Here is a 27587-nt window from a genome sequence, read left to right as displayed (position 1 = left end):
AGGATGTTTGGCTCTAGGTGAGTGATCACACCATCGTGATTATATGGGTCATGAAGATCTTTTTTGTACAGTTCTTCTTTTGACTCTCTTAGTGTGACCTATATTTTTTAGTTATTTGCCATTTTAGTCATTACAAAATAGTGAAAATTTGTACTGGTTGATACTTTTATCTTTCGGTTTCCCAAGGTCAAATCCTTACCATTAGACTTTTTCATTTATGTAAACTCCTCTCCATTTCAACTGCCAGTATATGTTATAAACTTTTAAAAAACAGTTTTATCTTATACCACATCCCTAATTATTTTTATATTAAAATAAATATTGACACACTTGTAAACTGAAGTAATAATAGCCCTCACCAAAGACAGCTATATATTAATGAACTCATTAACTAATTAAAACCAGGGCTGGTTAAGTGTCTTATAATTAGAAGCCACTATGCAAGCATATGTTGAGCTTTTATAGATGAATTGACCACAGTTCCTATTTTTTTAAGACAATACATTGACAGTTTTGGTAGTCTAAGATTGATGTGAATATTACACTAACTTACTCCTTCTTACTAAGTTTATTCTGATACAAATTCGATAAGCCATTTTTGAACATCCTCTATGTTCTGGGCGCTGGGAATAGAACAGCGAGGCAGGTATACCAATGTTTTCCTAAGATTACACCTAACAGGAAAGTAGATATATGATTCAGGCCATTGTCAGTCAATAAGTAAATGCCAAATAAAAATTAGACTTCAGTGCTGTGCAGAACAAGGATTCAAGACCCTCCCTAATGACCGTAAGGTGACCACTCTCCTGTACAGTGACCTGGTCTCAGACAGTTTACTGATGTACAGACTCCTCAGGTGTGTGAAGATCCCTCAGTGGTTCCCAGTTTGTTTACCCAACAGGAAAGTTGCCTGCAGGGCCTGGCTTTTCCCAAGGCGCACCTTTGCTTACTGGCTCGATTGCATTGGGTCTAGTTGTTGTAGTCATGTTCATATCACTCTATTCCTTTGGATGAGGACTTACTAAACCTAATTGTTTATATATTAATTAAATTGTCTAGTAAGTTATAATTTGAAAGAAAGGCTTCCTAGAATTATGCTAATCTGCTATATGGGAATAACATCTTTCCACCATTACAACAAACTTCTTTGCGTATTTGTTTACTGTGGGAACCTGAGGATTGCAGAAAGTAACACCCCAGGCACAGTTTTGCAAATACACTGGGTCAGAGTCAGTTTGAAGCAGTTAGGAAGCAGTACTGGTATATACAGCTGAGGTCCAGCAGTGTCTGAAACATCATGTGCAGTCATTTCCTGGAAATCATTTGCCCTAAGAGAAAAGGACACATGGGAAGAAATTCAGAGAAGACAAAAATAAATAAAAACATTAAATATGAATAAGTTAAGGTCAGGTTGCTTGCTTGCTTGCTCAGTTGCTTCACTGTCCGACTCTTTGTGACCCTCATGGACTGTAGCCCACCAGGCTCCTCTGTCCATCGGGTTTTCTAGGCATGATTACTGGAGTGGGTTACCATGCCCTTCTCACAGTCAGGATAGTGCTCACCAGTTGTTTTACATATATAAACAAACATAGAAGAGACCAGAAGAATGGTTCAGAGACCTTGGAATTGAAGGAAAAATTCTGTTTTATTCCAGCCAAGATGGATAAAAATCAGAAAAACTGCCTATTACAAAAAATTCTTGAATGTTCCTATTGTAATTTTTTTCTGTTGAGACTACTTATGAACTATCTCCTTTATCGATTGTTTTCCTGTGTTTTTCCCCAAACTGCTGTTAATATATCTGTGCTCAAGATACATTTTTATCTCAAGTATCTTATAAAACTTCTTAAATAGATCAGTATAAAATTATTTACCTTCAAAGTTTTATAGGAAATGCACATTCAGTTTAACTAGCTAAAGTAAAGACGAGCAACATGATATTCCAGTGTCACAGTGAATCTTGAGAGAAGCCATTTGAATAGTGGGCCAAGTATAGCATGTTAGATCTCCCAGACCATTGCATCAGATTACTGACAGGGAAGATGAATTCTAGAAGGGTTAAGCGCCTTGTTGCAATTCGTTACTGACACAGTTGGCTAGAACCTAAAGCAGGTCACGTGGTTTGCTGCTTGGCCCCATGTCTGCCCAACCTAGCATTGCTAAATTACTATTCAGAACACGACCTCACTGCCCTGCACTCAGTACAGTTAGACATCAACACTCTAATAATATTTCCTCTTGAAAATTCTGTTGTTTTTGGTAATGCAAAATTTGGAAAACAAAATCAAATTTTTGTATCTTAAAAATATTATAGTGCCTTGTAATGACATCTGTGCTCTCTGCTCTTGATCTTATTATAAAATCCAGAATTATTTTATGTACATGAAAATTGAGTTTAAAAATTTTGAAAAAAAATAATTGTTTTAAATAATGCAATGAAAGGAAGTTTGAGGAGCTAGAAAGTTAACTCTGAAATGATCAAAGTGAATTTAGGGATTCCATTTGAATTGTCCTTGTATTGAGGAATTCAGCTAGGAAGGGCAAGGGAAGGAATGTGTCAAATAAAGTATACTGATTTAGCTGCTTTTGCTTCTGGGTCTGCACTGAAGTGGCAGAATATGAGACTCAACTATATATCAATCTCCATAGATGAGTGGCTTCCCAGGTGGCTCAGTAGTAAAGAATGCGCCTGCCAGTGCAGGAGATGCAAGTTTGATCCCTGGGTCTGGAAGATGCTTTGGAGTAGGATATGGCAACCTGCTCCAGTATTCTTGCCTGGAAAATTCCATGGACAGAGGAGACTTGCAGGATACAGTCCACAGGGTAGCAAAGAGTTAGACATGACTCCACTACTGAGCACACTCACGCCACATACAAAGTTATGGAGAAAAATATGACAGTAGAAAACTTTAAAGGTGAAAAGTAGGATAAATATTAATTTACTTGTCAGGATAAATTGGGAACCTACCCTGGGATGCAGGGGAAGACACGATGCAAGCAAATTAACCTTGCAAAGTTCCCTCCAGAAGACTTGGAAAGTGAGAGAAGTTGGTGTTTCAAAGGTGCAAAGAACAAGGTCCAGGATATTTCAGTTTATTTATTTATATTTTTAGAAAAGTATTTGTTGTTAAATCACTGTGTGTGTGTGTTGCTCAGTTGTGTCCAGCTGTTCGCAACCTATGGACTGTATCCCCCTAGGCCCTGAGTGGGCTGCCATTCTCTATCCAGGGGATCTTCCCCACCCAGGGATCGAACTCAGGTCTAATCACAAAGTCCTTGCATTCTTGAGTCCTTGCAAGTCTTTGCAACCTCATGGACTGTAACACACGAAGCTCCTCTGTCTTCCACCATCTCCCAGAGTTTGCTCGAATTCATATCCATTGAATTGGTGATGCTGTCTAAGCATCTTAGCCTCTGTCACCCCCTTCTTCCTTTACCTTCAGTCTTTCCCAGCATCGGGGTCTTTTCCAATGAATTGGCTCCTTGCATTAGATGGCCAAAGTAGTGGAGCTTCAGCTTTAGTGATAGTCCTTCCAATTAATTTTCAGGGTTGAATTCCTGTAGGATTGACTGGTTTGATCTCTCTGCTGTCCAGGGGACTCTCAAGAGCCTTCTTCAGCACCACAACACTCAGCCTTCTTTATGATCCAACTCTCACATCCATACATGACCAATGGAAAAACCATAGCTTTGACTATATGGACCTTTGTTAGCAAAGTGATGTCTCTGCCTTTTATTGCACTGTCTAGGTTGATCGTAGCTTTCCTTCCAAGGAGCAAGTGTCTTTTAATTTCATGGCTGCAGTCACCATCTGCAGTGATTTTGGAGCCCAAGAAAAGAAAATCTGTTACTGTTTCTACTTTTCCCCCTTCTGTTTGCCATGAAGTGATAGGATCTGATGCCATGATCTTAGTTTGTTGTTGTTGTTGAGTTTTAAGCCAGATATTTTGCTCTTCCTCTTTCACCCTCATCAAGAAACTCTTTAGTTCCTCTTCACTTTGTGATTAAAACGCTATCATCTGCATATCTGAGGTTGTTAATATTTCTCCCGCCCAGTCTTGATTCTAGCTTGTGAGTCACCCAACCCAGGATGTCACATGATGTACTCTGCATGTTTGTTAAATAAGCAAGGTGACTGTATACAGCCTTGTGGTACTCCTTTCCTAATTTTGAACTAGTTCATTGCTCCATGCCTGATACTAACTGTTGCTTCTTGACCTGCATACAGGTTTCTCAGTAGACAGGGAACATGGCCTAGTATCCCATCTTTTTTGAGAATTTTCCACAGTTTGTTGTGTTTCCACACAAAGGCTTTAGTGTAGTCAATAAAGCAGAAAGAGATGTTTTTCTGGAATTCTTTTGCTTTTTCCATGATCCAGCAAGTGTTGGCAGTTGGATCTGTGGTTCCCCTGCCTTTCTAAACCAAGCTTATACATCTGGTAGTTCTTGGTTCATGTGCTGCTGAAGCATGGCTTGAAGGATACTGAGCATAATCTCTAGCATGTGAAATGAGTGCAGTTGCACGGTAGTTGGAACATTCTTTGACATTGTCCTTTGGAATTGGAATGAAAACTGACCTTTTCCAGTCCTGCTGAGTTTTCCAAATTTGCTAACATACTGAGTGCAGCACATTAACTTTATCATCATTTAGGATTTTAAATAGCTCAGCTGGAATTCTGTCACCTCCACAAGCTTTGTTTGAATAATATTCTAAGACCCACTTGATTTCCAGAATGTCTGGTTCTAGGTGAGTGACCATACCATCATGGTTATTCAGGTCATTAAGAACTTTTTTTTTTTTTTTTTTAGTACAGTTCTTCAGTGTATTCTTGCCACGTCTTAATCCTTTCTGCCTCTGTTAGGTCCTTACTGTTTCTGTCATTTTTCATGCCCATCCTTGTATGAAATGTTCCCTTGAGGCTCCAGTTTTCTTGAAAAGATGTCTAGTTGTTCCCTTTCTATAGTTTTCCTCTATTTCTTTGTATTTTTCATTTCAGAAGGCCTTCTTTTCTCTCCTTGCTATTCTGTGTAACTCTGCATTCAGTTGTATATATTTTTCCCTTTTTCCTTTGCTTTTCACTTCTTTTCTTTCCTCAGCTATTTGTAAGGGCTCCTTAGACAACCACTTTTGCTTTCCTACCGTCCTTTTGTATTGAAATGGTTTTGATCACTGCCTCCTGTAAAGTGTTACGAATCTTCATCCATAGTTCTTTAAGCACTCTTTCTACAAGATCTAATCCCTTGAATCTATTCATCACCTCCACTATATAATCATAAGGGATTTGATTTAGATAATAACTGAATGGACTAGTAGTTTTTCCTACTTTCTTCAATTTAAACCTGAATTTTTCCATAAGGAGCTCATGATCTAAGCGACAGTCAGCTTAAGGTCCTGTTTTTGCAGACTGTATAGAGATTCTCCATCTTTAGCTGCAAAGAATATTATAATTAATTTGATTTTGGTATTGACCATCTGGTCATTTGGTATTGTCCATGTGTAGAGTCATCACTTATGTTGTTGGGAAAAAGTATTTGATATGACTAGTGTGTGCTCTAGACAAAATTCTGTTAGCCTTTGCCCCGCTTCATTTTTGTACTTCAAGGCCAAACTTGCCTGTTATTCCAGGTATCTCTTGACTTCCTACTTTTAAATTCCAATCCTCTGTGATGAAAAGGACATTCTAATTTCGTGTTAGTTCTAGAAGGTTTTGTAAATCAATATGGAACTTGCCAATTTCAGCTTCTTTAGCATTAGTGGTTGGGGCACAGACTTGGATTACTGTAATGTTGAAATGAACCAAGACCATTCTGTCATTTTTGAGATTGTACCCATGTACTGCATTTCTGACTCTCTTGTTGATGTCGAGGGCTACTCCATTTCTTCGAAAGGGTTCTTGTCCACAGTAGTAGGTATAATGATCATCTGAATTAAATTCACCCATTCCTGTCCATTTTATTCACTGATTCCAAAGATTTCCATGTTCACTCTTGCCATCTCCTGTTTGACCATTTCCAATTTACCTTGATTCATGGTCTTAACATTCCAGAGTCCTATGCAGTACTGTTCTTTACAGTGTCATATTTTACTTTCACCACCAGACACATCCACAACTGAGCATTGTTTCCACTTTGGCCCAACCACTTCATTCTTTCTGGAGTTATTTGTAATTGCCTTCTGCTCTTCTCCAGTAACATATTGGAGACCTTCCAACCTGGGGGGCCCATCTTCCAGTGTCATGTCTTTTTGCTTTTTCATGCTGTTCATGGAGTTCTCATAGCAAAAATACTGGAGTGGTTTGCCATCCTATCTCCAGTGAACCATGTATTGTCAGAATTTTTCAGTATGACCCGTCCATCTTGGGTGGCCTTGCAAGCATGGCTCATAGCTTCATTGGATCTTGCAAGCTCCTTTACCACAACAGGGCTATGATTTATGAAAAATATAGAGATATATGTTTTTGAAAATTTAAAAGGGTGAAAACAGTTAAACTCTGGAAGGATGCACAGAGCACTAGTAAAAGTGGAATGTTCCAGGAGGAAAACTGATCACTTGCAGGGTGATATGTGACGGTGAGGGCATGCCCTTTTCTCTGTTAACTATTTAAAATGAAAAGGGAAGTTGGAGAAGGATCATCAAGAGATAGGTGTCCTTTGAGATCCAGTGTTTTGAGGAGAGATCCAGAAGAGAAAGAGCAGAATCAAGGGAAAGAGAGAGGAGAGAGGAAGAGACAGGAAGGAGGAGAGGATTGGCGAGACAGAAGGAAGAGAGGGAGAGATTCGAGAAGCAGATGAGAATCCCAAGAGAAAAAACAAAACAGAAATAAGTGATTTGGCATACCAGACCAGGTTTTGAAAAAACATTATTTTAAGAATTCTGAAGTCCAAGAAAGGTCTAAAATTACATAGCAAGACCCTAAGCTTCAAATAATAAAAGCAAAGATGGGGAAATTTTTTTCCTTTGTGTTAATAACAACAACAAAAAAAACCCCTCCCACTTTACTAAAGAATAAAAAAGAAAACTGTTTTTCTCTTGGTATTTGAGATAGAATGGAATCACCTCTTCTATTGATTTGTGGGTCCAATAAACGTCTAACGAATTCCGTGTTATATTGATAACTGTAGTTTTATGGTTAATAACTGAATATTTCTCTTAGTAAACATAGTAATTTTCATTAAAAAAAAGGTAATAGCCAAAATTCAATTATGTTCAGTTCTTTCATAATTCTGAGGCCTACAATCATGGTTTTGTGTTGACTTATATTGATTTAAGTACATTTTTACTTGTTACTTTCTCAGAAGACCTCATAAGCAAGCCTGCAAATGTCTCAATACCAGACTGGTCACTTTTTCTGCCAAATATGTTAATTTAGTGTGTATTACTAAGAAGTTTCAAATTATAGCTAGTGTCCACTAAGCAGTGATATTTGTTTTATTTCCAGTGAACTATATGAAGGTATATTCAGGTGAGATGAATGACAGTTGCTTGTGTAACACTTGCTCTCCCTCTTTTCTGGGGATGGTTAAATTTACATGATGCCTGTGTGAATTTATCACCATCCTTACTTGGTGTTCCACACCAACCTCTCAACAAGCATGCAACTAAGTGAAGACTGTTACAGTGAAGGGGCCAGGTATATGCTTTTCTGCAGTGACTTTTCCTTGCTGACTTCTGCAGTGACGGTTGAGCACCACAGACACTCGTTTCCACAGTTAGGAGGCAAACTAGTAAGAGAGGCGGTGTGACATGGTGGCTCAAAGTATGGGTTCTAGAACCTGGCTGTAAGTTTCCATTCCAGCCTTATGGCTGGATTTGTGGTCGTAGGCAAGTTTTCAGCCTTGTTATTCTAAATTTCCTCTCTGTAAAATGAAAGTAAGGTTGTTGAGAGGATTAAATGTCATAATGTATATAAAGAACTCAGAACAGGGCCTGGGAAAAGAGCAAAGCACCATATTAACATTTGCTATCATCATCATTAATAGAAGCAGTAATAGTTATAATTCACTGTTATTCCTAAACAATTGTTAAGTAAAACAGCAGAGGTATTGGTTAAAATGCACATAAGTAATTTACCTTGGTCATCTTGGTTTTGATAACACGGGATTTATGACTGACACTTGTTTAAAAACTATTGCCATTTCACTTTCTGTTGATTTTATACATGTGTTGTTCAATTAATATGTGCCCAATGTATTAATTTGCTTTGCTCATTCCCACATGTTCTAATCAAGTTAGACCACCTTCACCCAGTGGTCAGAAGATGCTACATGTAATTGAGTCTCCTAATATCTCAGGGTTTCAGGGGGGAACTTCTGGTGGTGACTTTACTCAGAGGGTGTTTTCCTGAGTTGACTTGCACAGTGATAACTAAATTGTTATTTCAGCTTCTGTAGGCATTATCATACAGACACAGAAAGTATCAGAAATACTCAGTTACTATAGGGGAGACAGAAAATATGTTGGTAGATAAGGCACCTCCAGGAATTATATAAAAATATGAGGTGGTATCACAATAAATGGGGAAATGTAGATGTGGACACTTCTATCCATATTTGAAATGAGGAAATCAGGGATGAGAATTGATTTCCAGAGAAAGAAGTAACCAGTGGAGATGAGACTGGGTGTGGAGTTTGAAGCAATGGGGCAGAGCACAATGATTGTAGCATTTATGAGACTAATGAGTAAATTAGCTTAGGAATTTGAACCAACAGTCCTAGGAGAATGCTGCTGGATTCAAAACAATAGGAGGGATAAAAATAGTTGTGTAGAAGTAAATCTGTTCAGATCAGATCAGTCGCTCAGTCGTGTCCAACTCTTTGCAACCCCATGAATCGCAGCACGCCAGGCCTCCCTGTCGAACACCGACTCCCGGAGTTCACTGAGACTCACGTCCATCGAGTCAGTGATGCCATCCAGCCATCTCATCCTTTGTCGTCCCCTCCTCCTCCTGCCCCCAATCCCTCCCAGCATCAGAGTCTTTTCCAATGAGTCAACTCTTTGCATGAGGTGGCCAAAGTACTGGAGTTTCAGCTTTAGCATCATTCCTTCCAAAGAAATCCCAGGGCTGATCTCCTTCAGAATGGACTGGTTTGGATCTCCTTAGAGTCCAAGGGACTCTCAAGAGTCTTCTCCAATACCACAGTTCAAAAGCATCAGTTCTTCGGTGCTCAGCCGTCTTCACAGTCCAACTCTCACATCCATACATGACCACAGGAAAAACCATAGCCTTGACTAGACGGACCTTTGTTGGCAAAGTAATGTCTTTGCTTTTCAATATGCTATCTAGGTTGATCATAACTTTCCTTCTAAGGAGTAAGCGTCTTTTAATTTCATGGCTGCAATCACCATCTGCAGTGATTTTGGAGCCCTCCAAAATAAAGTCTGACACTGTTTCCACTGTTTCCCCATCTATTTCCCATGAAGTGATGGGACCGGATGCCATGATCTTCATTTTCTGAATGTTGAGCTTTAAGCCAACTTTTTCACTCTCCACTTTCACTTTCATCAAGAGGCTTTTTAGTTCCTCTTCACTTTCTGCCATAAGGGTGGCATATCTGCATATCTGAGGTTATTGGTATTTCTCCCGGCAGTCTTAATTCCAGCTTGTGTTTCTTCCAGTCCAGCGTTTCTCATGATGTACTCTGAATATAAGTTAAATAAACAGGGTTAAGACCATTCAGTCTTCTGTTCTTTGGTGAAGTATTTCCCATGCTCATGCCCATTTTCACCCTAGCCAGAGCAAACTTCCAGAAATTTGAATCAGACAATAGTAGAAATACTCTTGCTACCATTCTTGACCCTCTTTCCATACTCAGTCCTCAGAGGATGAAGCTCAGGGGTGTTGCAGACTTTCATGTTTCATCCCTTGTGTACAGACATGTGCCCGTGCACAATAGGAATCGAAATAAACTTTAAATCACGTTATTGAGTGGAGACGAAAATTTAAGAAAAAAGAGTGGATATGGTCACGGCCTCAAGCTAACGGGAGACTTGACATAATAACTCAGGGTCGTGATGGAAGCAGAGGCTCTTTTAAGAGCCTTACTTCTTTTAAGTCAGTAACGTAGTTTTGGAGGAAGTTGTCCTGAGTATGTGGTGGCCAGTTGATCATTGAACTAGTCTGAGGCAATGGGGTCTCTTCACCTGCTGCCATGCTTGGAATGTACAGTCTGTCCTCTATTTCTACAACAGGATCTGTTTTCAAGGGTACAGCCTTGATAGAGTAAGTGTGGTCGAGACCATCTGGTCTGTGTACATGACTGGACCAATCAGAGTATAAACTAAAAGGCCTGGGGGTGGGGGTATGTGTGGAGGTCTCGTCTTGTAATCTCAAGGCAGGCCTTATGGGTAAACTTGGTGGTTTATTATTCCTTCCACCTGCCCCATCTGGAGGGGTTTGCCTCTTTCTTGGGTCTCGCTTTGATCTCCGTGTATGTGTACCAGTTAATGAACCAGTGCATTCTGGTTATGCAAACAGGAAAAAATGACGAGTGTAACAGAACTGGAGAGACCATTCATTTGTTTCCCCACTGGGAGATGTGCCTAATACTTACAGATAATTTGGAGAGGAGGCAATTACCCTGACACCTATAATAAAGGATTCAGCAGTGTCTTATATCCACCCATCTCAGTTCCCCAACCTGAGGTCTGATATGCACTCCCCCTCTTCTGTCTCACTGAAGATAATTTTGTTAGGTAATAGTTTCTCTATGTTGTGAACAAGATACGTTAAAGGACAGAAAAAATTGGGCTTTCTGATTTCTCAGAACGGAGTAGGTACAGAAAGAGTTACAGTGATCCGTGCTCCATAAGAGTCCTTGCTGGTCACCAGACATTGCTAACACACACTCTACCAGGCAGATGAAAACACTGTGTAGGAACAGGGCAAAGTCACTGTCCTTTGCTAAATCATTTTATATTTTCTCATTTTAAAAATGGGTCTAAATACTATTTAGTTATGTACAACTAAAAACCACTTAATCTTACTCCTTGTTAGTTTTTGATATTCCTTAATTTGCCCTATTGTAAAATATCTGCCAGGATTCAACACTTGACACATTTTTTTTCCATGTCTATTAGTAATCTTTTCTTAAATAAAGGAATGCTTTCATCCAGTTTGTATAGAGCTGTAATTTTGCTTGTGCACATTTATTCATTGGGATCAACAAAATAGGTCAGCTCCATGGCTTGTCTGTGTAAACTTACAAGTGACATAGAAATAGAGATATTCATAACTCTAGGTTATGGGATGTTTGCTTCAGAAAAAATATTCCATAGTAATTCCATAAGTGGATCTTTTAAAAAGTGCAAAGTTCAGAGTATATAAAAACATCCTATTTACCAAGAAGATCATCTCTGGTCTTTTTTCCTGAGAAATTTTGGTTACCTTTGTCAGGTTAAGAAGAGTGAAATAAAATCCCTACCCTGAAGACATAAGCGGGAAAGCAGGCAGTTTATCAGGAAAAGCATAAACACAGAGATGAAGGATTTAATTGAAAGCAGAAGCAGTAAATAATGACAACTTAAAAACCTAGAAGATGGGCCAGAGAAGGTTAAGAATAATGAAGCAGCTAAAATCTGTCCATTTTAGCTTCTCTGTTTAAAACTCCTGCATTCTCGTTCGAATTAGGGTGTCAAGTAAAAATTATATTTCTGTATTGGGGTAGCTTGATTTACTCTTCACAGATTTATTTTCCTTCTTATGGAGTCTTCCATCCCATGAGAGGAGTATTTCACCACTACATAGATGTCTTGTTTTTTTTTTTTTTTTTTTTTGCCAGAAGTTTCCTTACCGACCCTTATTTCTCTCTTCCATAGATCTACATTGTCCTACATCGGGGCCCTCCTTCAGCCCTACAGCCTGAGCCCCAGAATGACTGTGACTGGGAGCAGAGCCACAGCTGACTTGCATGGCCACACACTGTGAGTGACAAATGCATGCCTGTTATTGTAAGCCTTTGAAATGTCAGTGCTTATCACAATCACATCATTATTAGACTGCACTAAGTAGGGTCATAAGCAGAAAATAGTGCTTAATTAACTTTGGAAATGGATCTTTAAAATACAATTCAGAAGTCTATAATAGTCTATTTCTATCTGATACTTATCTTTAGCTATACTGCTAAGATACACATTTATATATTTATATACAAGAAAGTGCCTATTACATTCTTTAGACTAAGTACTCGGAGTAAACTCACAGTTCCCTAATGTTTGATATCTTTAACTGAAGCATAAAATTGAGATTCTGATCTTTTTTGTAAAGTCTTTAGCTTTTTCATTTTGATGAAGTCAGAGTTTCAAGTGAATCTTCAGTAAGTTGAATTTTTATTATATATGTTCAGTAAATCCAATATATGTTGGATTTTTAAAATAGCCTTTTCATATTATTTTGCATATAAGTTCACAGATAAAGTGTATGTATGTATGTGTGTGTGTGTGTGTGTATATATATATATATATATATATGTTTGTATAATGTTCCATTGAGACACATGGCTCTTAGCATACTATCCATTCTAAAGAGATGCTCAATAATAAAACGATAAGCAATGTCATGTAGAACTTACTAACATAAGTCATATTTCATTCTGTCCTGTAGTAATGTTTTTATAGTGTTTTATCTCTTCACATTATCTTAATGCTTTATTTCTTGGAAAATTATAGCCATATATCTTAATAATGCTATGTGTTTGGACATTATGCAGAAAAAAGATTATTAGTGATACACATGCCTCTTTTGCCTCTTGGGTGTTGAAAATATAACTTGTATTATGGCCAAATATATTTTTTCTATGGTTGAATAAGCATGAGTCTTCCATAGGACTCTATCAAGTGTGGGGATGGGAGAAAGTGCCACTCCCAAGGGTTCAGAAGTAATCGTCTGTATGATAGAAAAATACGTGAATCTGACTCAGCTTTAGGGAAAGCTTGGCAAACAACTAATACCAAAGGAAAGCCTGCGCTATCAAAAGTGACTTCATTATATGAAAGCTACTTATGTCTGGAAAAATAATACCACTCATGTCACAAGTGAATTTCACCAAAGACATTGCTATTATGGTCCTCAAGGTACAGGTAGAATATTAATCTTTCATGTGATGTGAAACTGGTCACATACCTGTGAATAAAATCAAAAAGGTCCTTTATGACTTTTTGTTATTGATGTGAGATACTCTTAAGTGCATCCAGCCTAGCTTCCCTTTAAAGTGGGTCATGTGTGTTAGGAAGACATGCTGAAATTATGAGCAACTGTGATTTCAGTCCTGGAAGGACCGTCCATAATAACATTTCCCTTAGCCTAGGTAACAAAATAAATGCAGTGTTTAAAAGCAACACTTCATTTACTCAATTGGCTTTGTCTGCTCAGTTTAAAATTATAAGTGACTCTTGAGCTTTTCCACCCACTGATTTTTAAGTTCAACTGACATTTTAACTGATAATCAAATCCTCTGTCTTTCCATTGATGTTGTTTATGTACTGGAAATCAACACAAAACAACTTAAAAACAGTATAAGAACAGTGTTGGGACTTAATGATAACTTATGTGGCAAATCCAGCTTTCATTTAGAGGGTAAGGCTGCCTGAGGGGATATGATTTATTGCAATGAAACAAAAACCAATGTTTTGTTTTGCCCTTTGAGGAGGATGTGGAAGGGGAATAATCTCCCCCAGTATCACCAGACACAACCACATGGTACTGAGACAGGGAAGAGCCCTAATTCTTCACATTAAAATTCATTCTCAGAGAAGTCTCTGAGTTATAGATTCTTCGAAGTCTCTCTTTTCTTTTACCTATTTCCTTGAAAAATTTCACCTCCTCTACTTAAGTGAATACATGTCAGCCCCCATCCTCAATCTGATCAATTCACCATCAGTTATTTCATATAGTCTCCCACTGCTGCTCCTTCTTATCATCACTGTTATATCTGGAAAGAGAGTTAACATTCCATTTGTTCTTCACTGCACTTTCTTTTAGGTAATATTGCTTATCATCTCTCCCTGGCTTATAGTCTAGGTGTTTTGTAACCTTCTATTATACTTTTTGTAACCTTTCAACTGCTGAGATACTCTTTATCTTAACCCAGAAGAGGGGTCACCACTTTCTCTTCCTTCCATTCCCATTGCTCACTGTTTCCTGTTGAACCTGACCCAGCTTTAGATTCAGTCTGAATACAGCAAGTGTCCAGGCAACCACTGTTAACTGATATGAATTCACTTACGAGAACTCTCAGTCCTGTGTAACATCTTCTTGATTAACTTCAGCTCAAAATCTGAAGCCTTCTCATGCCATCTTCTGTCATCGTCACTGGGGAATTAAATATTTATGTGGTGACTCTTTTATCATCCAACAGAGTTTTTTAAATCTCTTTAGCTGCATGAATTTTTATCTAATTACATGTTTATCCTCACTGGAGTAGCTGTAATTTGTACATGATCATGAATGAGAATTACTGCCTTAAAATCTGAGCCTCTGAAGTACCTCATTGTCCACATGCCATGTTTCTTTACTTTTATGGAACGTTTCTCTACTGTACGTTTTACTTTCACTATGCATCTCAGAGACTTCTGTTTCATAACTTTCATACTCTGTAGGTGCCTTCTCCACCTTCCTCACGACTCTTCCGTCTGGTTTAAATCCTGATGGAATCTCAGTCTTCTCTCCTGTTGACATCCTGCCATGTTTACCCAGCAATTCCCAACCAAGAGTGAACATTTATGTATGGCATTGCCAATCCCAGACTGCTCAGCCTCAACAAGACTGCATGCACTACATATTTCAGCTCTTCAGGATCTGCTGTTATAAAATATGATCTATAATCCTTTCATTTTCTTTATCATCAGTTTTTATTATGATTGCCTCATAATACCCTCTCCATTTGATATATACTGTCTTCAGCTGTGGTTGGGAGGGCTTGAATCTGAGAAGGTAATGCTCAAACAAAGGCCTGGTGATGAAGAACAGTCAACCGGGCAAAAATCTGGGTGGAGAGTACTCTAGGCAAAGCAGATAAAAGATTTAAAGATTTTGATGCAGAAGATAGTTTTGTATCTTAAAGAAATAGAATGTCTGGCTTGAGAATGCTGAGAGGTGTACTAAATAGGAGGTGAGACCTGAGAGGTAGGCAGGGGTCATGAAGAGCCTGCTAGTCCGTGGTAAGTATTCTGAATTGTCTTCCAAGTGATATTCAGGGGGTCTCAACCTTTGATATTACTGAAATTTGGGGTCAGATCATTCTTCGTTGGGCTGTCCTATGTCGTGGGGTGTTTACTAGCATGCTTGGCCTCTAGGCACTAGATGCTGGTAGTACCTCCACATCATGGTGACAGCAAAATTATTTCCAGACATTGTCACTTCTCCCCTCAGAGACAAAATCACTCTCCAGGGAAGCCATTGAAGTGTTTCCCGGAGTAAAGTGACTTGATTTGTTGTGTGTTTGAAAGTGTCGATCAGGTTCTTTGGAGAGGATGGGCTATATGAAGGTAAGATTGGAAGTAGGGACAGTTCAGAGGCTGGATCTGCTTTCCAGTGTGAGTACGTAGGTGGTGTGATGGAGCACGGTGATTGTTATGAAGGTTGTTTGATTCACATTATGTTTGTCAGTATTCCTAGAATGTGGTCTTACCATTTACTGAAAGGTACATAAAGCATTCAGTTACCAATTAAAGTTGTCAGTAAGAAGTTGCATGAAAACATCTGGAGCTCAAAGGAGAGTTTAAACCTGAATTTACTATAATAAAAGAGTTGGAGTCCTTCGCATTTGTATTATAATAGTTGAGTTTTCAGAGGACCAGTGAATAACAGCCCTTTCTCAATTTGAAAAGGATTAAAAATATATGCATAGAATTTCTTCATTATACCATATATAAAAACTAATATAAAATGGACCAAAGACTAAATATAAAAGATCAAAATATAAAATTCTTAGAACTTTAATGTACATCTTCATGACCTTGGATTAAACAAAGGTTCAGGCCATGAAAATCATAAGCAACAGAACAATTAATTGCACTTTATCAAAAATGAGATCAGTTACTTCAGAGGTTACTCTCAAGAAAGAGAAAAGAATACACAGAATGGGGAAAAATAGTGGTGTTTTCTGTGTCTGATACGGGTGTAACATCTAAAATATTTAAAACTTAAGACACTCAACAATTTTAAAAAACCTGACTTAAAAGGGGACAAATGATTTGAATAGCTGTTTCTCCAAAGAAAATACATTAATGGCCAGTAATCACATTAAAAAAGAAAAAAGCATTCAACATCATTCAACATCAACATACAAATAAAAACTGTGGTAAGATAGCACCTCACACCCACTAGGATGGCTTTAATGAAAAAGATGGATTTTTATTAGAAAGTGAAAGTGAAGTCCCTCAGTCATGTCCGACTCTTTGTGACACCCTGGACTGCAGCCTGCCAGGCTGCTCTGTCCATGGGATTTTCCAGGCAAGAATACTGGAATGGGTGGCCATTTCCTTCTCCAGGGAATCTTCCTGACCCAGGGGTCGTACTTGGGTCTCTTGCATTGCAGGCACACTCTTTACCGTCTGAGCCACCAGGGAATCCCTTTTATTGTAACACCTTGTATGGCCAAAACAGAAAGATATGTATCAGTTCAGTTCAGTCGCTCAGTTGTGTCCCACTCTTTGCGACCCCATGAATCGCAGCACGCCAGGCCTCCCTGTCCATCACCAACTCCCAGAGTTCACTCAGACTCACGTCCATCGAGTCAGTGATGCCATCCAGCCATCGCATCCTCTGTCGTCCCCTTCTCCTCCTGCCCCCAATCCCTCCCAGCATCAGAGTCTTTTCCAATGAGTCCACTCTTCTCATGAGGTGGCCAAAGTACTGGAGTTTCAGCTTTAGCATCATTCCTTCCAAAGAAATCCCAGGGCTGATCTCCTTCAGAATGGACTGGTTGGATCTCCTTGCAGTCCAAGGGACCCTCAAGAGTCTTCTCCAACACCACAATTCAAAAGCATCAATTCTTTGGCGCTCAGCCTTCTTCACAGTCCAACTCTCACATCCATATATGACCGCAGGAAAAACCATAGCCTCTAGACGAATCTTTGTTGGCAAAGTAATATCTCTGCTTTTGAATATGCTATCTAGGTTGGTCATAACTTTCTTTCCAAGGAGTAAGCGTCTTTTAATTTCATGGCTGCAGTCACCATCTGCAGTGATTTTGGAGCCCCAAAAAATAAAGTCTGACATTGTTTCCACTGTTTCCCCATCTATTTCCCATGAAGTGATGGGACTGGATGCGTTTCCACTGTTTCCCCATCTATTTCCCATGAAGTGATGGGACTGGATGCCATGATCTTCATTTTCTGAATGTTGAGCTTTAAGCCAACTTTTTCACTCTCCACTTTCACTTTCATCAAGAGGCTTTTGAGTTCCTCTTCACTTTCTGCCATAAGGGTGGTGTCATCTGCATATCTGAAGTTATTGATATTTCTCCCAGCAATCTTGATTCCAGCTTGTGTTTCTTCCAGCCCCGCGTTTCTCATGATGTACTCTGCATATAAGTTAAATAACTGCTACTGCTGCTGCTAAGTCGCTTCAGTCGTGTCCAACTCTGTGGGACCCCATAGATGGCAGCCCAACAGGCTCCCCGGTCCCTGGGATTCTCTAGGCAAGAACACTGGAGTGGGTTGCCATTTCCTTCTCCAGTGCATGAAAGTGAAAAGTGAAAGTGAAGTCACTTAGTTGTGTCCAACTCTAGCGACCCCATGAGCTGCAGCCTACCAGGCTCCTCCGTCCATGGGATTTTCCAGGCAAGAGTAGTGGAGTGGAGTGCCATTTCCTTCTCCAAAGTTAAATAAGCAGGGTGACAATATACAACCTTGACGTACTCCTTTTCCTATTTGGAACCAGTCTGTTGTTCCACGTCCAGTTCTAACTGTTGCTTCCTGACCTGCATACAGATTTCTCAAGAGGCAGATCAGGTGGTCTGGTATTCCCATCTCTTGAAGAATTTTCCACAGTTTCTTGTGATCCACACAGTCAAAGGCTTTGGCATAGTCAATAAAGCAGAAATAGATGTTTTTCTGGAACTCTCTTGCTTTTTCCATGATCCAGCAGATGTTGGCAATTTGATCTCTGGTTCCTCTGCCTTTTCTAAAGCCAGCTTGAACATCAGGAAGTTCACGGTTCACATATTGCTGAAGCCTGGCTTGGAGAATTTTGAGCATTACTTTACTAGCATGTGAGATGAGTGCAATTGTGCGGTAGTTTGAGCATTTTTTGGCATTGCCTTTCTTTGGGATTGGAATGAAAACTGACCTTTTCCAGTCCTGTGGCCACTGCTGAGTTTTCCAAATTTGCTGGCATATTGAGTGCAGCACTTTCACAGCATCATCTTTCAGGATTTGAAATAGCTCAGCTGGAATCCCATCACCTCCACTAGCTTTGTTCATAGTGATGCTTTCTAAGGCCCACTTGACTTCACATTCCAGGATGTCTGGCTCTAGGTGAGTGATTACACCATCGTGATTATCTGGGTCGTGAAGATCTTTTTTGTACAGTTCTTCTGTGTATTCTTGCCATCTCTTCTTAATATCTTCTGCTTCTATTAGGTCCATACCATTTCTGTCCTTTATCGAGCCCATCTTTCCATGAAATGTTCCCTTGGTATCTCTAATTTTCTTGAAGAGATCTCTAGTCTTTCCCATTTTGTTTTTTTCCTCTATTTCTTTGCATTGATCGCTGAGGAAGGCTGTCTTATCTCTTCTTGCTCTTGTTTGGAATTCTGCATTCAGATGCTTATATCTTTCCTTTTCTCCTTTGCTTTTCGCTTCTCTTCTTTTCACAACTATTTGTAAGACTTCCCCAGACAGCCATTTTGCTTTTTTGCATTTCTTTTCCATGGGGATGGTCTTGATCCCTGTCTCCTGTACAATGTCACGAACCTCATTCCATAGTTCATCAGGAAGATATGTATAGGAGTGATTAAAGTTCAAAATATAATAGTAATTATAATATATCTGGGTTGAAGATTATCAACCAATTACACCTTTGGGCACAATGAACTTCTCTTTATCCCATAGTCATAGGTGGAATTTTTACTGGGACTCCACCCTCAAAGATGCAGATTTTCAAGCATCCTCTCTTCAGTGGACCAAATAAACGAGAAGCACAAGAGCAGCTGAGCCAAGCCTACCAGGTTTCTTCTTGCAAATGTACCAGATTACATAAGAAGCCAGAGTGAGGCAAAATTGTTAAGCCTTGTTCAGGTCTTTCTCATGGATACCTGAACTCAAAGAAACTGAATGCCTTATGAACACATGAAGAACAGACCTGAGTTTAGTTCAGTTTTTTGGTTTTTGTCTAGTTTGTGGGTTTTTGTGTTCAGTTTTGAATTTTGTGACCATGGAACTTTTCAAGTGAAGGTGGTGGAAAGATGAGTATATGCATATGATGTTACAGCCTCATGTGACTTGGACTCTTAAAATATGCCTCAAGAAGTGACAGAGAAGGTTAAGAGTGAGTCTTACCAGAGTTCTCTCTTCCAGCCCACCAAATTAGGTTCATAGCTGCCGTAAAAGTGGTTGAACAGAAACAGTGGATAGTTCATGTTCAAAAGTGAAAATTCATGATGGATGTCTGCTACAAATTTTAAAAGCTCTTACACCATTACGTTTATTGTTTTCCTAACACAGCTTTTTATATGGAGAGCTTTAATTTTTGTTTTTGTTTTTTGGTTATGAGAAGAATTTTACTACATAAATCTATTGGCTTGGGATTGAGAAAAAACATGTAAAAGTCGTGATGCCTAAATATTTTTCCTAAAAATGTTTATTCAGGCATTTATAGAACAAATTGACAGCATTTTGTTGCTATAAAAAGAGAAGTAAATAAAAATCTCTTCCAATGTGGCCTGCCTTTTCTGGAGATTATGCTGAATGGACTGTTTTATTATGATAAGCTAAATAATCCAAAGTGTACACACACTGAGAAACTTAATGGTTTGTGAAAGAAAGGTGTCCTGGGAGCTGATATAAAAGCATGGATATAAAAGCAAATACACCAGGCCCTCACGTTCATAAGGAAATTATCCAATTCATTGACTACTGATTGCATTTTATTATCTGAATCAATACCAATGCAGTTAATGTGGCAGTTAGAAATCATAAAAGTGAAGATAGGATAATTGTTCCCCTAAACAGAAGCCTTGTGTAAATATTTTAAACCTCATATAATAAAATCCCATTGAAATGTGGAGAAACATGGGCCCAAAGAGTGCTGCTGGCCTTAAGCAACTTGAGGTTTCCTTTGGGAAGATTTGGGAGAATGACATTGAAACATGTAAAATATCATGTAAGAAACGAGTTGCCAGTCCAGTTTCGATACACGATGCTGGATGCTTGGGGCTAGTGACTGGGATGACCCAGAGGGATGGTATGGGGAGGGAGGAGGGAGGAGGGTTCAGGATGGGGAACACATGTATACCTGTGGCGGATTCATTTTGATATTTGGCAAAACTAATACAATTATGTAAAGTTTAAAAATAAAATAAAATTAAAAAAAAAATAGACTTCTTTTACTGTTTAAGCAAAATGTTAAGTGCCTGCCAAGGCCAAAGGGAGGAGAGTTTAACAAATTATTTTTACAGCTTCCTTTACAACTAAATAAACTCATTAAACATATTACCCATTCTGTACTTTAATTGCATTAAATTTAAACATTTTTAAACTATTATATCTATCTTGCACAACAGAGTCATAGAATTTTAGAGATGGAAATGACCATATAGATCATCTAATAAAATTCATATTCTAGATTCTGCCTTTCACAAACCATTAAGTTTTTCAGTGTGTGGAAACTTTTGGATTATTTAGCTTATCATAATAAAACAGTCCATTCAGCATAATCTCCAGAAAAGGCAGGCCACATTGGAAAAGATTTTTACTTATTTCTCTTTTTATAACAACAAAATGCTGTCAATTTGTTCTACAAATTCTAGAATAATTCATTTTTCTAAAAAATAATATCTGAAAATGTTAAATAATTAGGTAAAAGTTATATTTTTAAGTAGAATTGGAGCTAGAGTCTTAATGGCTCCTGAGTCCAGCCTCAGACTTCTTGGAATATTCTCCTGGACAGAATTCTTGTAAGCCTTTATTCTTAGTAAAGTTTGAATTTTTAAGGATAAAACAAGAAAATATTTTTTCTGGTAAGTTGAATCATTTGGTTCTGAAAACTGGAGACTTTTGTCAACACGAAACACATTATCCTGTAGCTGTGGTTTTTATGTTTTTGGAATTTTTGTATCTGTCCTTCTTTCAAAAGATGTTTTCTTCATATTTTTAGTTTTCGCTCCTATTTTTTAATGAACTCTGGATTTTTTCAGTTTTTTCCTTTTAATTAGCCTGTTTGCTTTTCTCTTGTCATTGTGTTGTTTACTGCTTCCACTGTGTATGTTCCCTAATTTTTATTACAAAGTACAGATCATGGCATCCGGTCCCATCACTTCATGGGAAATAGATGGGGAAACAGTGGAAACAGTGTCAGACTTTATTTTGGAGGGCTCCAAAATCACTGCAGATGGTGATTGCAGCCATGAAATTAAAAGATGCTTACTCCTTAGAAGGAAAGTTATGACCAACCTAGATAGCATATTGAAAAGCAGAGATATCACTTTGCCAACAAACGTCCGTCTAGTCAAGGCTATGCTTTTTCCAGTGGTCATGTATGGATGTGAGAGTTGGACTGTGAAGAAAGCTGAGCACCAAAGAATTGATGCTTTTGAACTGTGGTGTTGGAGAAGACTCTTGAGAGTCCCTTGGACTCTAAGGAGATCCAACCAGTCCATTCTGAAGGAGATCAGCCCTGGGATTTCTTTGGAAGGAATGATGCTAAAGCTGAAACTCCAGTACTTTGGCCACCTCATGAGAAGAGTGGACTCATTGGAAAAGACTCTGATGCTGGGAGGGATTAGGGGCAGGAGAAGGGGACGACAGAGGATGTGATGGCTGGATGGCATCACTGACTCGATGGACGTGAGTCTGAGTGAACTCTGGGAGTTGGTGATGGACAGGGAGGCCTGGTGTGCTGCAATTCATGGGGTCGCAAAGAGTCAGACACAGCTCAGTAAATGAACTGAACTGAACAGGTCTGGGGAATGCCAGAGCTTTCTCAAATGTACAGGGTTATATCAGCCATTTATGTATCACTTGAATTGTCCACTTGCCAGGGTGTGCTGTTTCCTGGATTGTGTTTGATCCTGCCCCAGTCTAAGTATTATTTAATTAATTTATGTTTTGTAGTGTAGATATTAAAGTGAAAGTGTTAGTCACTCAGTTGTGTCTCTTTGTGAGGAATACGCTCACCAGCCCAAAACCAAGGGATGGATTCTGAGACATGAAGCATGACGAAAGCAGGACTTTTAATGACCGTCTTGCAAGATTGGGTGTCTGGTGGGCGGGCACACCCAAGGCGGTTACAACAAGCAATGTGTTCCCTAACACATAGGTCTTTTCCCTCCAGTTCCGCCTTGGCTGAGTACTGTGGGGTGTACAATCTTCCTGGATGTTGCCTCAGTTTCATTATTTCCATATAGGGTATCCTTTCTCCATTCCCAACTTACATCTGCAGTTTTCATCAAAGATTTTCTTGCTAGTTTATCCCTTTCCCCAGCATCCTCTTTGCTTAGGGACCCTCCAGGTGCTTGAACAGTGTCACATCTGCAAAGTCTATTTAGGCAAGTTTAGAGCCAGGGCACAGGCAATGGGTGGAGTCCTGTCTCTTTAGATTAAGATCCAGTCTAGTCTCCCTCCCTCAATCCTAACTTTTATCTAAAGAGTCCAGGCCTCAATTTTGTCATGTCCACAAGTTTAACTGTTAGTACGTTTCCACTCAGAGCTGGTTACTTTGCCATGAAAATGGACCACTTCAAGTTTCTCTCTCTTACATCTTTGTGACCTCATAGATTGCAGCCTGCCAGGCTCCTCTGTCCATGGAATTCTCCAAGGCAAGAATACTGGAGTGGTTAGCCATTTCCTTCTTCAGGGATCTACCTGACCCAGGAATTGAACCTGAGTCTCCTGCATTGCAGGCAGATTCTTCACCATCAGAGCCACCAGGGAAGCCCTAATGTGGATGTTAGGGAATATAATTCCATTTGGCTAAATTTTTAGTATTGTTGATTTCCTCTTCCTTAAAGGGCAAGAGAACCATTCATCTTTCTGTTTGTTTCCCCTTTTTGGAATTATTTCATTCTTTTCATAAGTTTGTGCAGAACTATATGGTTTCTTTTGAATCTACTAAAATGTCTACTTCTACTCACTAAATTGGATACATAGATCCTTTCAGTAAATTCTCCCTATTCCCCGAGGTCAGTAATTCTCACACAACATAATAAATGCATGAAGAATAGCAAGGACATTTTAGTTTGTCTGATTGAACTTTTTTTCCAACACAGTACATTCTGTTTATGACAACTTGTATTAGGTTACATTCCACACAATTGAAAAATGTAAAAATAGTGGAAATGGCAATTTGAACAGCCAGCATTGTTAGAATACATAGCCCTTCCTACTTTATGGTGCTGAAGACCTCGAAAGATTGCACAGAATGGAAAATAACCATAAGAATCCTGACATGACTGATGTAAAGTAACATTTAGTTCCCACAGAGAAGCCTTTCTTCAAAAACCCTGTTAAGGTTAAACATCTTTCAGAAATTCAACAAAGAATACATAGCATGAAAATTGACTCTTAGTAACACCTGTTAGAGGGAAAGAAAGAAGAATATTTTACACCAGGACAGTGAGAGGAAAAACTGAGTGTGACTAAAAACCGATATGGAAACTCATCTGTTGGTGCCAACACTGATTTCACACTTCTGTGTTAGCTGCCATTTCTATTTTAAATTATTGAGCCTCTGCTGGTAAAGAAATAGATGGGGTGTATCATGAATACTGCAGTCTTACTTGCGGTTGGGAGTTGATATATCCATGATGTGTTTTATTCTGAATAATACTAGAAATTGTCCTTGAGATAAATAAGCAGGTAAGATGTTAGCAAAAATAGGGCTAAAAAATTATTATTACAAGAAAAAAATAAATTAGGATACTGTGAACTGTTTTGCAACCTTATATAAAAATAGAAATCATGATATTTTCTTTTTGTTGTTGTTTAGTCGCCCAGTCATATCTGACTTAGTCAGTCATAACTGACTCTGCAACCCCATGGATTGCAGCATGCCAGGCTTCCCTATCCTTCACTATCTCCCAGAGTTTGCTCAAACTCATGTATATTAAGTCAGTGATGCCATCCAATGTCTCATCCTCTGTCATCCCCTTCTCATCCTGCCTTTAGTCTTTCCCAGCATCAGGGTCTTTCCTAATGAATTGGCTCTTCCCATCAGGTGGCCAAACTATTGGAACTTCAGCATCAGTCCTTCCAGTGAATATTCGGGGTTGATTTCCTTTAGAGTTGACTGATTTGATCTCCTTGCTGTCCAAGGGACTCTCAAGAGTCTTCTCCAACACCACAGTTCAAAAGCATCAATTCTTCGGCACTCAGCTTTCTTTATAGTGCAACTCTCACATCCATACATGACTACTGGAAAAACCATAGCTTTGACTACATGGACCTTTGTTGGCAAAGTAATGTCTCTGCTTTTTAATATGGTGTCTAGGTTGGTCATAGTTTTTATTCCAAGGAGCAAGCATCTTTTAATCTCATGGCTGCAGTCACCATCCACAATGATTTTGGAGCCCAAGAAAATAAAGTCTGTCACTGTTTCCATTTTTTCCCCATTAATTTGCCATGAAGTGATGGGACCAGATGCCATGGTCTTAGTTTTTTGAATGTTGAGGTTTTAGTCAGCTTTTTTACTCCCCTATTTCACCTCCATCAAGAGGCTTGTTAGTTCCTCTTTGCTTTCTGACATAGGGGTGGTGTCATCTGCATATCTGAGGTTATTGATATTTCTCCTGGCAGTCTTGATTCCAGCTTGTGGTTCATCCAGCCCAGCATTTCACATGATATACTCTGCATCAAGTTAAATAAGAGGGTAATAACTACAGCCTTAACGTACTCCTATCCCAATTTTGAACCAGTCCATTGTTCCATGTCCAGTTCTAACTCTTGCTCTTGACCTGCCTATAGGTTTCTCAGGAGGCAGGTTAGGTGGTCTGGTATTCCCATCTCTCTCTGAATTTTCCACAGTTTCTTGTGATCCACACAGTCAAAAGCTTTAGCATAGTCAGTGAAGCAGAAGCAGATTGTTTTTTGGAATTCCGTTGCTTTTTCTATGATCTTTTTCTTTAGAATTGCCTAAAAAATTAAATAATTCTTACCTCACCTGTTTGGCACATTTTATGGAAATTTGTATTCCTGTAGCTCATAGAGAAGACATTAGCCAAGAAACTGATAAATGCCATTTTCCTATAATATTTAAAATATCAGGACAGGTTGTCTCTGTTTATCTGTGTAAGGTGGCATAAATATATCTGGAAAAATAAGATAGAACTCACAACTCCAGTGTAGAAGCAGCTTGTATTGGGGTGGCATAGGCATAAGGATATTTGATCTTTAGTCATTCACTTTTGAATTGTTTGCATTTTATAATGTATATGTGATTATATGTTATGTAGATTTAAGGTAAAGATGCTGGGCTGTAAAAACTTGTTCTTTCTCCTGAAAGAGGAAGGAGCCACTCTTGAGAGCAGAGTCATGGGCCACAGAGGTTATTCCACAAGCCTTGAAATCTGGTAAGTAAGTGTTAGCCCAGCTAGATATTGAAATTGCTTAAAAGGGCAATTCCATTGTCTCTTTCATTTTCTCTTCTTGGATAAGAATATCCATAACTGTTGTTCTATGCCTGGCACATGGGGCTTTCCCAGGTGGTGTTAATGGTAAAGATTCTACCTGCCAGTGCAGGAGACACAAGAGACATGGGTTCAAACCCTGGTTGGGAAGATCCCCTGGAGTAGAAAATGGCAACTCACTCCAGTATTCTTGCCTGTCCCATGGACAGATGGGCCTGGTGGGCTACACGTCCATGGGGCCACAAAGAATTGGACCCGATTGAGTGAGTGAACACACACCCACACCCATGTGCCTGTCCCACACTTTTATTTGGGAAGCAAATCAGTTATTTCCGAGCTTCACAGGTCCAGAGATGGAGAGAAAAATTTCCCTAGGAAGGTATGTACCCAGAACTCATCTACCTAATTTAGATGATTTAGATAATGAGATTTGGGACTTCTGAGCTATTGACACTTGCATAAGATTTTAGACTTGATACTGTAACATGTTCAGATTCCTTGGGACTTTTGGATGAAACTAATGTGTTCTATATGTGGCATGAATGTTGAATAATGGCCCCCAAAGATGTTCACTTCCTAATCCCTAGAACCTATGAATAGTTTGCCTCATGTTGTAAGAGGGACCTTGTAGATATGATTGAGGATTGTTAAGTGCGAGGTTTTCCTGGATTATCTGAGTAGACCCAACATAATCACAGGGGTCCTTAAAATCACAGGATTGTCTCTTAGCTTACTTAGTCAAGGAGAGGGAGGTTCTGCTAGAGCAAGCCTTTGTTGCTTAAACTATTTAAATACTATATGTCAAATTGAATAGTCCATGACTGGGCTCAAGAAATGCACCTCTTCCAGAGTTTCAGCTGGGTTTTTCAGACTTGTTTTCATTGCCCTTTTTGATTATCAAATTCCCCTACTTTGGGACTTTCTAAAAGAATTAACATAACCATTTTACTTCTGGTATTTGTGTTGTAGTCAGCCTGGGCATCCTTTCTTGAGCCTTAAATACAACTGCACAGCCATTATCAAATCTTAGACAGTTTCTCCTGCAACACAGAAGCAGAAGGGACTCAGTTTAGAATAAAAACAGATTTGTTATCTGGGCAAGTATCTAAACAATAAAATATTGGCATAGGTAAAGATGTGGATATCTTGAACTAATGTCCTTCCTTCTAACTTTGACCTTAGACAAAAAAAAGTGGAATTGGAAAAAAAAAAAAAAAAGTTAAAAATATCCTTAGCAGATATTCTGCTCTTAGTAGAAAGCTGGCCTGCCTCTAACAACTACAATGTAGTGTTCTCTTGCTAGATAGAAACAATTTTACAGAACATCCATGTTAGGGTTATTATAACCATGATAAAGCAAGGGAAAAACAAGACCACTCTAACCAACACTGAGCACGCACGCATGCACGCACGTGTGCGCGCGCACACACACACACATATACACACACAGACTGAGCAAACCATGATCATACTTAAACCTCCCCTTCACCTTATTAGCTATGTCAGTCCTCCTCCTTTATCAATTACAGCTCTCCTCTGTTCTTTTTGCCTTCTAAATAAAAATATATTGAGATACTCAATCATAGAACTGTCCCCTGCTTACTGAGGATACCCAAACAAGAGTGAAACCAGCTTGTTTACTTGAAACCTCACCCAAATTACATAACACTAGTACAAATACTATTAGCAGGTCTCTTCTAAACCCCTGTACTGTCGTTCCTGCGGTTTTCCATTTTGTGTGGTCTCCCTTATTACGAGAGTACTCCAAACCCCATTTCATGTGACTGTGTTTGTTCCCAGTCATCTTT

The 27587-nt window shown here is 39.0% G+C and overlaps 1 protein-coding gene across 8 annotated transcripts in view; it reads left to right on the top strand.

Moving 5' to 3' along the window:
* LOC147343655 (uncharacterized) overlaps window positions 1-27587 on the top strand; it is a 181514-nt gene that overhangs the window by 125973 nt on the left and 27954 nt on the right. For 5 of the 8 annotated variants that reach the window (XR_015156332.1, XR_015156330.1, XM_086380727.1 and 2 more), the window contains exon 2: window positions 11816-11920. The gene's annotated coding sequence lies outside the window, so the exon portion shown is untranslated. Of the gene's footprint in view, window positions 1-11815; window positions 11921-25655; window positions 25723-27587 lie in introns of all 8 variants that reach the window. The other 3 variants (XR_015156331.1, XM_086380726.1, XM_086380723.1) reach the window with 1 other exon arrangement.

This window comes from Bos grunniens, chromosome 27 (assembly GCF_055505025.1).
Source record: "Bos grunniens cultivar Pamir isolate PY7600 chromosome 27, Bosgru_T2T1.0, whole genome shotgun sequence".
Taxonomy (NCBI): Eukaryota; Metazoa; Chordata; class Mammalia; order Artiodactyla; family Bovidae; genus Bos; species Bos grunniens.
This window is presented reverse-complemented; position numbering and strand designations above follow the sequence as displayed.